A 12,755-nucleotide genomic window follows, 5' to 3' on the forward strand; every position below is an offset into this window, starting at 1 on the left:
GGGACACAGCTTTACAAAAAGGGAGGGGCGGAGTGGGCTTGCCTGGGCTTGCAAATCACCTCTGAGAAAGCCTCAAAGCCAGGGAATATCTATTGGAGGGAGCAGGCGGGGCTTGGGCAGAGGGAGGAGGGAGGAGGGAGGCCAGCTCAATGGCCCCAGGAGGAACCATTACAAAAAAGAGGGGTTTTTTTTGGCTTGCCTTGGGCTGGAAAATCTGTTGCTGCTGCTGCTAAAGCCTCAAAGCCACGGAAGATCTACTGGAGGGAGTGGGCGGGGCTTGGGCAGAGGGAGGAGGGAGGCCAGCTCAATGGCCCCAGGAGCAACCATTACTGCACAAGAAAGGGGTTTTTTGGCTTGCCTGGGCTGAAAAATTGGTTGCTGTTGCTGCTGCCTTCAGAGGTAAGAAAGCCTCAAAGCCACTGAACTTCTATGGAGGGAGCGGGTGGGGCTTGGGCAGAGGGAGGAGGGAGGCCAGCTCAATGGCCCCAGGAGCAACCATTACAAAAAAGAGGGTTTTTTTTTTTAGCTTGCCTTAGGCTGGAAAATCCTCTGCTGCTGGTCCCCTTTCTGCCTTTTACCAGAACAATGTAGCATAAGCTAATGTGTACTTTGAAGGCAGTGTATGAGTGTGCATTTTGTTGGGATAGAACACATGTTGATACAAGCAATTTGAATTATATGGATGGTAGGCAGATAGTCCAAGTGTGTATCCCTGGCCCCACTTCTCTCTTCTTCCAGATCTGCATGCAGATTGGCACCAGCCTTCCCTCTCTGAGATCACTTACTGAATTTTCTTGCTCCTCTCTTCATTAAAAGAGACACACTGGCAAGCATGAAGGGGTGTCTGTAACCATATTTAGTAGACGAGGCTGAAGTTAGCTTCTTATTCGGCCAGCTTCTTATTCACTTCTTATTCAAGCTCCAGCTTCTTATTCACTTCTTATTCGCGTCCCAGCTTCTTATTCAGAACGTGTTGTATTTAAACTATTAAACCAGGTTGGATCACTCAAATATCAGTGTATTAATAATAAATCATATCTCTAAAACAAATCACAATAGTATTTTGCCTGGCCGAACGCTGTTTTGGGCACGGAATAGGCTGACAAAGTGGGCACCGCTGCATATTTTACCATTTTGAATAAGAAGCTGGAGTCCTGCAAGGGTTAATGAGCCTTGGGCCACAAATGTGACACCAGAAACCAAGAGAGGGGCATCGCTTACATATGACCCACTTCTAATTTGCGTGGCCCAACGCTGTTTTGGGCACGGAACAGGCTGGCAAAGTGGGCACCGCTGCATATTTTACCATTTTGAATAAGAAGCTGGAGTCCTGCAAGGGTTAATGAGCCTTGGGCCACAAATGTGACACCAGAAACCAGCAGAGGGGGGTCACTTACATATGACCCAATCATAGTTTGCCTGGCCCAACGCTGTTTTGGGCACGGAATAGGCTGGCAAAGTGGGCACCGCTGCGTATTTTACCATTTTGAATAAGAAGCTGGAGTCCTGCAAGGGTTAATGAGCCTTGGGCCACAAATGTGACACCACAAACCAAGAGAGGGGCATCACTTACATATGACCCACTTCTAATTTGCATGGCCCAACGCTGTTTTGGGCACGGAATAGGCTGGCAAAGTGGGCACCACTGCGGATTTTACCATTTTGAATAAGAAGCTGGAGTCCTGCAAGGGTTAATGAGCCTTGGGCCACAAATGTGACACCAGAAACCAAGAGAGGGGGTCAATTACATATGACCCAATCATAGTTTGCCTGGCCCAACGCTGTTTTGGGCATGGAATAGGCTGGCAAAGTGGGCACCGCTGCATATTTTACCATTTTGAATAAGAAGCTGGAGTCCTGCAAGGGTTAATGAGCCTTGGGCCACAAATGTGACACCAGAAACCAAGAGAGGGGCATCGCTTACATATGACCGACTTCTAATTTGCGTGGCCCAACACTGTTTTGGGCACGGAATAGGCTGGCAAAGTGGGCACCGCTGCGTATTTTACCATTTTGAATAAGAAGCTGGAGTCCTGCAAGGGTTAATGAGCCTTGGGCCACAAATGTGACACCAGAAACCAGCAGAGGGGGGTCACTTACATATGACCCAATTGCATTTTACCTGGCCCAACGCTGTTTTGGGCACGGAATAGGCTGGCAAAGTGGGCACCGCTGCATATTTTACCATTTTGAATAGGAAGCTGGAGTGTTGCAAGAGTTAATGAGCCTTGGGCCACAAATGTGACACCAGAAACCAGCAGAGGGGGGTCACTTACATATGACCCAATTGCATTTTACCTGGCCCAACGCTGTTTTGGGCACGGAATAGGCTGGCAAAGTGGGCACCGCTGCGTATTTTACCATTTTGAATAAGAAGCTGGAGTCCTGCAAGGGTTAATGAGCCTTGGGCCACAAATGTGACACCACAAACCAAGAGAGGGGCATCACTTACATATGACCCACTTCTAATTTGCATGGCCCAACGCTGTTTTGGGCACGGAATAGGCTGGCAAAGTGGGCACCGCTGCATATTTTACCATTTTGAATAAGAAGCTGGAGTCCTGCAAGGGTTAATTAGCCTTGGGCCACAAATGTGACACCAGAAACCAGCAGAGGCGGTCAATTACATATGACCCAATCATAGTTTGCCTGGCCGAACGCTGTTTTGGGCACGGAATAGGCTGGAAAAGTGGGCACCGCTGCGGATTTTACCATTTTGAATAAGAAGCTGGAGTCCTGCAAGGGTTAATGAGCCTTGGGCCACAAATGTGACACCAGAAACCAAGAGAGGGGCATCAATTACATATGACCCACTTCTAATTTGCGTGGCCCAACGCTGTTTTGGGCACGGAATAGGCTGGCAAAGTGGGCACCGCTGCGGATTTTACCATTTTGAATAAGAAGCTGAAGTCCTGCAAGGGTTAATGAGCCTTGGGCCACAAATGTGACACCAGAAACCAAGAGAGGGGCATCACTTACATATGACCCACTGCTAATTTGCGTGGCCCAACGCTGTTTTGGGCACGGAATAGGCTGGCAAATTGGGCACCGCTGCATATTTTACCATTTTGAAGAAGAAGCTGGAGTCCTGCAAGGGTTAATGAGCCTTGGGCCACAAATGTGACACCAGAAACCAAGAGAGGGGCATCGCTTACATATGACCCACTTCTAATTTGCATGGCCCAACGCTGTTTTGGGCACGGAATAGGCTGGCAAAGTGGGCACTGCTGCGGATTTTACCATTTTGAATAAGAAGCTGGAGTCCTGCAAGGGTTAATGAGCCTTGGGCCACAAATGTGACACCAGAAACCAAGAGAGGGGCATCACTTACATATGACCCAATCATAGTTTGCCTGGCCCAACGCTGTTTTGGGCACGGAATATGCTAGCAAAGTGGGCACCGCTGCATATTTTACCATTTTGAATAAGAAGCTGGAGTCCTGCAAGGGTTAATGAGCCTTGGGCCACAAATGTGACACCAGAAACCAGCAGAGGGGGTCAATTACATATGACCCAATCATAGTTTGCCTGGCCCAACGCTGTTTTGGGCACGGAATAGGCTGGCAAAGTGGGCACCGCTGCATATTTTACCATTTTGAATAAGAAGCTGGAGTCCTGCAAGGGTTAATGAGCCTTGGGCCACAAATGTGACACCAGAAACCAAGAGAGGGGCATCGCTTACATATGACCCACTTCTAATTTGCATGGCCCAACGCTGTTTTGGGCACGGAACAGGGTGGCAAAGTGGGCACCGCTGCGTATTTTACCATTTTGAATAAGAAGCTGGAGTCCTGCAAGGGTTAATGAGCCTTGGGCCACAAATGTGACACCAGAAACCAAGAGAGGGGCATCACTTACATATGACCCACTTCTAATTTGCGTGGCCAACGCTGTTTTGGGCACGGAATAGGCTGGCAAAGTGGGCACCGCTGCATATTTTATCATTTTGAATAAGAAGCTGGAGTCCTGCAAGGGTTAATGAGCCTTGGGCAACAAATGTGACACCAGAAACCAAGAGAGGGGGGTCACTTACATATGACCTAATCATAGTTTGCCTTGTCCAACGCTGTTTTGGGCACGGAATAGGCTGGCAAAGTGGGCACCGCTGCGTATTTTACCATTTTGAATAAGAAGCTGGAGTCCTGCAAGGGTTAATGAGCCTTGGGCCACAAATGTGACACCAGAAACCAGCAGAGGGGGGTCACTTACATATGAAGCAATCATAGTTTGCCTGGCCCAACGCTGTTTTGGGCACGGAATAGGCTGGCAAAGTGGGCACCGCTGCGTATTTTACCATTTTGAATAAGAAGCTGGAGTCCTGCAAGGGTTAATGAGCCTTGGGCCACAAATGTGACACCAGAAACCAAGAGAGGGGCATCACTTACATATGACCCAATCATAGTTTGCCTGGTCCAACGCTGTTTTGGGCACGGAATAGGCTGGCAAAGTGGGCACCGCTGCATCGTTTATCATTTTGAATAAGAAGCTGGAGTCCTGCAAGGGTTAATGAGCCTTGGGCAACAAATGTGACACCAGAAACCAAGAGAGGGGGGGTCACTTACATATGACCTAATCATAGTTTGCCTGGTCCAACGCTGTTTTGGGCACGGAATAGGCTGGCAAAGTGGGCACCGCTGCGTATTTTACCATTTTGAATAAGAAGCTGGAGTCCTGCAAGGGTTAATGAGCCTTGGGCCACAAATGTGACACCAGAAACCAGCAGAGGGGGTCATTTACATATGACCCAATCATAGTTTGCCTGGCCCAACGCTGTTTTGGGCACGGAATAGGCTGGCAAAGTGGGCACCGCTGCATATTTTACCATTTTGAATAAGAAGCTGGAGTCCTGCAAGGGTTAATGAGCCTTGGGCCACAAATGTGACACCAGAAACCAAGAGAGGGGGGTCACTTACATATGAAGCAATCATAGTTTGCCTGGCCCAACGCTGTTTTGGGCACGGAATAGGCTGGCAAAGTGGGCACCGCTGCGTATTTTACCATTTTGAATAAGAAGCTGGAGTCCTGCAAGGGTTAATGAGCCTTGGGCCACAAATGTGACACCAGAAACCAAGAGAGGGGCATCACTTACATATGACCCACTTCTAATTTGCGTGGCCCAACGCTGTTTTGGGCACGGAATAGGCTGGCAAAGTGGGCACCGCTGCGGATTTTACCATTTTGAATAAGAAGCTGGAGTCCTGCAAGGGTTAATGAGCCTTGGGCCACAAATGTGACACCAGAAACCAAGAGAGGGGCATCACTTACATATGACCGACTTCTAATTTCCGTGGCCCAACGCTGTTTTGGGCACGGAATACGCTGGAAAAGTGGGCACCGCTGCGTATTTTACCATTTTGAATAAGAAGCTGGAGTCCTGCAAGGGTTAATGAGCCTTGGGCCACAAATGTGACACCAGAAACCAAGAGAGGGGCATCACTTACATATGACCCACTTCTAGTTTGCCTCGCCCAACTGTGTTTTGGGCACGGAACAGGCTGGCAAAGTGGGCACCGCTGCGGATTTTACCATTTTGAATAAGAAGCTGGATTGTTGCAAGGGTTAACGAGTCATGGTCAACTTCTTTATTCTCATAGTGGCGATAATTTTATTGTTGATTTTCTGTTTTTGCGAAATCTTTCAAGCGCTGATAATATGTCTAATTACCTTTTACGCCAATAGAGTCACTGATTATTGAAAAAACTTTAATATATTAATGGAGCACAAAAATGTATAAATGAGATTGTTTAATAATTCTGTACAACACAACAATATCTATTTACAATAATATATCAAAACTGAATAACAAACAGAATAATTTACTAAAACTTTGTTCACTCAAAACAATTCCTTTAGAACCAAATGCAGCCAGCTGCAGTTATCTGTGAATAATATCCTATTTCTGGGGTGGATTGAGTATGTTAACACATGGATCTGCGGTTTTATCCCTTATTATTTATGTGAGAGTGAGAAATAGAGGTCCTTATTGAATGGATTTAAGTTCTTTTTCACAATTGGTAAATTAATATGTTTGATTGAATTACCCCGTTAATGTCGTATGCACAAGTAGTTTTTGTTTGTCTCTTGTTGCTCTAAGAAATATTTCCACATCATCTCTCTCCGTAAAAGTGAAAACAAAATGCTCATAATAGTCATCCATCTCATTATCCAAATTCTGATCATTCTGGTATTTTTAATGCATTCTTCGGCGTCGGATTTTGTCATTGATAGTAGTGATGGTATAAAAACTTGACCTGCAAAAGTATGTTTATGGTCTTCCACCCATTTCTGTGCAGCCATCATGTCATTTAGTATTGTAGGTTCCTACAAATTAAAAATATCAAATATGAACTTTCAAAATCTTTTATCCGTATGTACCATAAGAACGTGTTGGATTGTACAAGAGAAAACAATTTTAAGACATATTGTTTTACAAATATGAGGATGTTGGTTTTTAAATTATTGACTATTTATAGAGTCAAATGGTTTAATATTTTTTCTTTATCATGGACATGTAAATCATTTTTAAAGAATATTAACTACCGATTTGGGCCTTTGGGCTTGAGCAAATAGCATGCATCAGACAATACAGACATGCTGTGGGTCAGTTGCATCACTAGGGGGTACAGGATGCTTATTGGTATTACCCTGCAAGAGGGTGATACTAAAATGCCAGCTCCTCAGTGACAGGAGCGGAGTGCTGCACTGTAATATTGCAGGAGTGAAAACAGGGGTTTGTTCCCAGTGCTGCACCCCCCTTGTCACGAGGCCACAACATTTCCCCCAGTGCCAAAGTGGTTGTCACCAAGTCACTCCTTAGGAGCTAAAGACTTAAGACAGAGCTGTCATATTTGAGGTTTGTGTAAAAGTTGCAGCATACTCGGTAAAGGGGCATTCATAGGGCCAAATTCAGATTTGTACTGAATCAATTGCTATATTCGAGGCAACGGAGCTGCTAATGTTAGCAGGTGCTGTTGCCACCCAAAAATAAAAAGACATTGACTGGAGCCATCGCAATCTGAATTATGTACACATTCACAGTCTGCAAAAATTAGTCAAATTTGGGAAGGGTTGGATTAGACCCCAAATAAATAAATCCGCCAATATCAATTTACTGTATTTTTTGCACCATAAGACTCACTTTTTTCCCACAAAACAGGGGGGTGGAAAGTCTGTGCATCTTATGGAGCGAAGAAAACAGATTATATTTTCCTGTTTTCTTCTCCTAAAAAATCAGTGCGTCTTATGGAAAGGTGCGTCTTATGGAGCGAAAAATACGGGTACCTGCACAATATTCAATTAAGAATCCTTGAGAAAAATCATGATTACATGACCTACAGTGACTCCTGGTACAAGAACTTCTTCTATACGCTCTGTGGTGGCAATTTGAATTCCTTTTCCAGGATGTTTAAATTCTTTTATCCCATCATAGTAGTGCCATAAATCATCAGCTGTTAGGTTGAAGAAGCAAACAAAATGTTCTCCAACATTGTAGGTTACTGCTACTGGTTTGTACCTATGTAGGGAAGATATATTATAGTTTTAGAATATGTCTTTACATATTTAATAGTTTAAACTTTACTGATATTTGTATTGCCACATATTGATGAAATTGTTGTTTTTATCAATTTTCAAACTGGTGTTAATAAATAATAACACATATTTAAAATAATAATAATAATAATAATAATAATAATAATAATAATAATAATAATAATAATAATAATAATAATAATAATAATAATAATAATAATAATAATAATAGATGATGATGATGATGATGATGATGATGATGATGATGATGATGATGATGATGATGATGATGATGATATGATGATGATGTTTATTCCATACCTCCTAAACTGTCCTGCTGTCCCATTAGCGGGACACAGTGGTGAGGCAGTTGAGAGGCTGCAGTGACCCTGGTGAATAGATGCTTTGCGCTTGCACATAATGGGCTGTGTGTGGCTCATAACTGTGGCATTTCCACATAGCCATGCCCCATTTGACCATGGTCACACACAATTTTACTGTGGTCACACCACCATTTCGGCGGAAGTGTCTTGATTTTGGTGGCGGGAATGTTGGGAGGTATTTTTTCCAATATTTTCATTGTACCTAATAACTACAGAATATATGATATCTCCAATGTTGTATGGGGACTTTTTAGCTTTTTAGGCAAATGTTGGCAGAGATGTGACCCAATAACACTTGAGATACATCTGTTTTTTCATTCCACTCCCCATTACTTCTCACAAAACTGCAATAAAATCCTCACTTCAAGCAGCTTTGAAAAAGTACCTTGGTGCATGCACCATCTGAGGGAGGCACATGTGCAGCTTATTGATGTGAATACAGTGGTGCCTCGCATAGCGAGGTTAACCCGTTCCGGATTAACCGTCGCTATGGCGAAACATCACTGTACGGAACGGGGAAAGCCATTGGAACGCATTAAACTCTGTGTGTAAGATGGCAATCACAGCTCACCACATCATTGCTTTGCCCCCTAGGGCTGGCTGAAAGGAGTCAGCAGGAGCCTATGGCCAGCAATAATTGACTGCATGTCCCTAACAGTGAGTATTTTCTCACTGGGGGTGACAGAGGGACAGGGAATCTGGGGTTGATAGAGGGGCAGGCAATCTCTTCTCCCCCTCAGCCAGTGCCTCACTAGATACTGACCTCACTGCACGCCCTTGCAAGATGCTGCCACACATATGTTCAAAAGATCAAAGAGTGGCCATTTTGTTAAAGGACTGATGCCTCCCTAAAGGAGCACCATGGAGACTGCACGAATTAAAACAACTACATGAGAATTGTAAATTTTACAAAGCCATTCAAGTAAAATACAAATTTAAAGGAATACTAATCTATACAGGTTTATACTGCCTTGTGGCTATATCCACTTATGGAAAGGGCTTCAGGAGATAACCTCGAGGCAAAATCCAGAGCCAGAGTCCCGGAGGCATTTTGTGTCATTCTGCCAACTCCTGCGACGTTGCTGGAGCCAGTTGTATTGGCTCTTGCCTTTCCATTGGACCATTTCAGCGACGTGGAGAGGGGGGATTTTCTGCTTGGGTAACAGCCTATCCTCCATATTATTTTATCCAGGCTTCGTGCTCTGGAGAGGACACTCCAGCTTCGCATACAGCGTCGAAACAACACGGGAAGTACCAGTTACCGGTTATGTCTTTGCTCAATTGGCGTAGAGCATGACGCCAGGGGCTACTTCTGACAGTGGGAGAGGTCATTGCACCTCACTAGGTAGATACTGCCCGCCTTAAGCTGGGCAGCCCCCAGCCAGTAAGGTGCTACCTCGCCACGGTCTGTTAACTTCACGGGGTGAGTGGGGTTTAGGGTCAAACCCGACAAACAGATCAATAACCATGTACCATGCAACAATCGTAAGAAAACTTCTGCCCTAAAGCTGGGCACCTGGAATGTACGGACAATGACCCCTGGCTTTCCTGACTATGGCTTTCCTAACGACCTGCAAGAAATAGACGATGAGCGCAAGACAGCTGTCATTGACATGGAACTGAGTAGACTGCAGATGGACATTGTTGCCCTGCAAGAGACAAGACTGCCAGACTCGGATCTGTCAAAGAAAAAAAAACTTCTCATTCTTCTGGCAGGGAAAACCATGGAATGAGACCAGGGAATATGGTGTTGGCTTTGCAGTCAGAAATACTCTTCTGAGATGCATTGTTCCACCTACTGTGGGAAGTGAAAGAATCCTGTCTCTGCAGCTCCACTCATCAGCAGGACCAGTAACCCTCATTAGTGCATATGCACCAACACTGTCATCCACTCCAGAAGTGAAAGACAAATTCTATGACGATCTGGCAGCTACTATCAAAAAAGTCCCTGAAAGAGAGGCACTGTTCATTCTTGGAGACTTTAACGCTAGAGTTGGTGCTGATCATAATTCTTGGCCCACTTGTCTAGGCCGTTTTGGCATTGGAAAGATGAATGAAAATGGCCAACGCTTGCTGGAGTTTTGCTGCTATTATGGTCTTTGTGTCAGCAACACATTCTTTAACACGAAGCTGCAACACAGCGTTTCCTGGAGACATCCAAGATCCAAGCATTGGCATCAGCTCGATCTAATCCTCACTAGACGTTCCAGCCTTCCTAGTATTACGATCACACGCAGTTACCAGAGTGCTGATTGTGATACTGATCACTCCCTGGTGTGTAGTAGAGTAAAACTGCAAACAAAGAGAGTATATCACATGAAAAAGGAAGGAAGACCACGTATTGACATCAGCAAGACTTGTGATCAAAGAAAAGTGAAGGAATTTGCCCAAGCACTTGAGGAAGCCCTTCCAGGTCCGGCTAATGCAAATGTATGTGAACGATGGGAACACTTCAAGAACACTGTCTATAACACCGCTTTGTCCACCTTTGGCAAGAAGACCAAAAATATGGCTGACTGGTTCAAAGCCCATTCAGAGGAGTTAATGTCAGCCATCGAGGATAAGAGAAGAGCTCTAGCAGCATACAAAGCCTGTCCTAGCGAGTACAACTTGCAAGCTCTTCGAGCTGCTCGCAGCCAAGTCCAACAGGCAGCCAGGAGATGCTCCAACGATTATTGGCTCCAGCTTTGCTCTCAGATACAGTTAGCAGCAGACACAGGTAACATCAAAGGAATGTATGACGGTATCAAGCAAGCCTTAGGTCCAATACAGAAGAAATCTGCTCCCTTGAAGTCTGCTACAGGTGTGCTCATCCAGGACCGAGTACAGCAGATGGAACGCTGGGTACAGCACTACTCCGAGCTATATTCCAGAGAGAATGTAGTAACAGAAGAAGCATTAAGTAACATTGAGTGCCTGCCAACCCTAGCAGAAATAAAAGCGGCCTTGGACTCCCTCACCTCTGGCAAGGCACCTGGAAAGGATAACATCCATGCTGAAGTGCTGAAATGCTGTAAGGAGATCATCACCACCGAACTATATGAAGTCTTTTGTCTCTGCTGGAGGGAAGGTGGAGTACCACAGGACATGAAGGATGCAAACATCGTCACATTGTACAAGAACAAAGGAGACAGGGGCGACTGCAATAACTACCGTGGCATCTCTCTTCTTAGCGTGGTAGGGAAGCTGCTTGCCCGCGTTGTGCTGAAGAGGCTCCAGGTGCTCGCAGACAGAGTCTATCCAGAATCACAGTGTGGATTTCGAGCTAATAGATCCACCACTGACATGGTATTCTCTCTCAGACAGCTGCAGGAGAAATGCAGGGAACAACAACAGCCACTCCTTGTGGCCTTCATAGACCTTACAAAAGCATTTGATCTGGTTAGCAGGGATGGCCTTTTTAAAATACTTCCCAAGATTGGATGTCCACCTCATCTCCTTAACATCATCAGATCTTTCCATGAGGGAATGAAAGGCACTGTAGTTTTTGACGGCTCAACATCAGACCCCTTTGACATTCGAAGTGGAGTGAAACAGGGCTGTGTCCTCGCACCAACACTTTTTGGGATCTTTTTTGCTGTCATGCTGAAGCATGCCTTCAGAACTGCAACCGAGGGCGTCTATCTCTGGACTAGATCAGACGGAAAGCTCTTTCATCTCTCTAGATTGAGAGCAAAGACCAAAGTCCAACTGAAATGCATGCGGGACTTCCTCTTTGCAGATGATGCAGCCATTGTTGCCCATTCTGCTGAAGACCTCCAACAACTCATGAATTTTTTTAGCAAGGCCTGCCAAGACTTTGGACTAACAATCAGCCTGAAGAAAACACAAGTCATGGGCCAGGGTGTGGACTCACCTCCTTCTATTACCATCTCCACACAAGAATTGGAGGTTGTTCATGACTTTGTGTACATCGGCTCAACCATCTCTGACACCCTGTCTCTAGATGTCGAGTTGGATAAACGCATTAGCAAAGCAGCCACCATGTTCTCTAGACTCACAAAGAGAGTATGGCTCAATAAGAAGCTGACGACACATACGAAGATCCAGGTCTATAGAGCCTGTGTCCTGAGCACACTCTTGTACTGCAGTGAGTCCTGGACCCTTCGTGCACGGCAGGAGAGGAAGCTGAACACCTTCCATATGCGTTGCCTCCAACGGATTTTTGGTATCACCTGGCAGGACAAAGTTCCAAACAGTGTAGTCCTAGAACGAGCTGGAATTTTCAGCATGAAGACATTACTGAAACAGCGACGTCTACGTTGGCTCGGGCACGTCGTGAGAATGGCTGATGGTCGGATTCCAAAGGATCTCCTATATGGAGAATTAGTGCAGGGAAAGTGTCCCAGAGGGAGACCACAACTACGATACAAGGACATCTGCAAGGGAAATCTGAAGGCCTTAGGAATAGACCTCAACAGATGGGAAACCCTGACATCTGAGCGTTCAGCCTGGAGGCAGGCACTGCATCACGGCCTTTCCCAATTTGAAGAGACCCTTGCCCAGCAGGCCGAGGCAAAGAGGAAGTCACAAAAGCAGTAAAACCAGGGAGCCGGACAGGGGACAGATTGGATTTGTCTTCAGTGAGGAAGGGACTGTCACTCTCGAATTGGCCTTCTTAGCCACACTACACACTATTCCAAGTTCTCCATACAGAGCACATTACCATAGTCTTTCGAGACTGAAGGATGCCTATACTAATCTATACAATGAAAACAGTAACTTACCTTTTTCCGGAAACTTTAACAATAGATGGAAGTGCAGTATAGCTTGAGGGACACGTCAAAGGATCATCTGTTGGTGTTTTCACAACAGTAACAAACAATATGCAAGGAAAACTAT

At 45.3% G+C, this 12,755-nt stretch overlaps 1 long non-coding RNA gene across 1 annotated transcript in view; it reads left to right on the forward strand.

Annotated features, from left to right (window-relative positions):
* Positions 1-293: 293 nt before the first annotated feature.
* Positions 294-12,755, forward strand: part of LOC144589612 (uncharacterized) — a 30,519-nt gene continuing 18,057 nt past the window's right edge. The window contains exon 1 of the long non-coding RNA XR_013545831.1: positions 294-399. This is a non-coding gene — a long non-coding RNA (uncharacterized LOC144589612). The remainder of the gene's footprint in view (positions 400-12,755) is intronic.

The sequence above is a fragment of the Pogona vitticeps genome, chromosome 5, assembly GCF_051106095.1.
Source record: "Pogona vitticeps strain Pit_001003342236 chromosome 5, PviZW2.1, whole genome shotgun sequence".
In the NCBI taxonomy this organism is placed as follows: domain Eukaryota; kingdom Metazoa; phylum Chordata; class Lepidosauria; order Squamata; family Agamidae; genus Pogona; species Pogona vitticeps.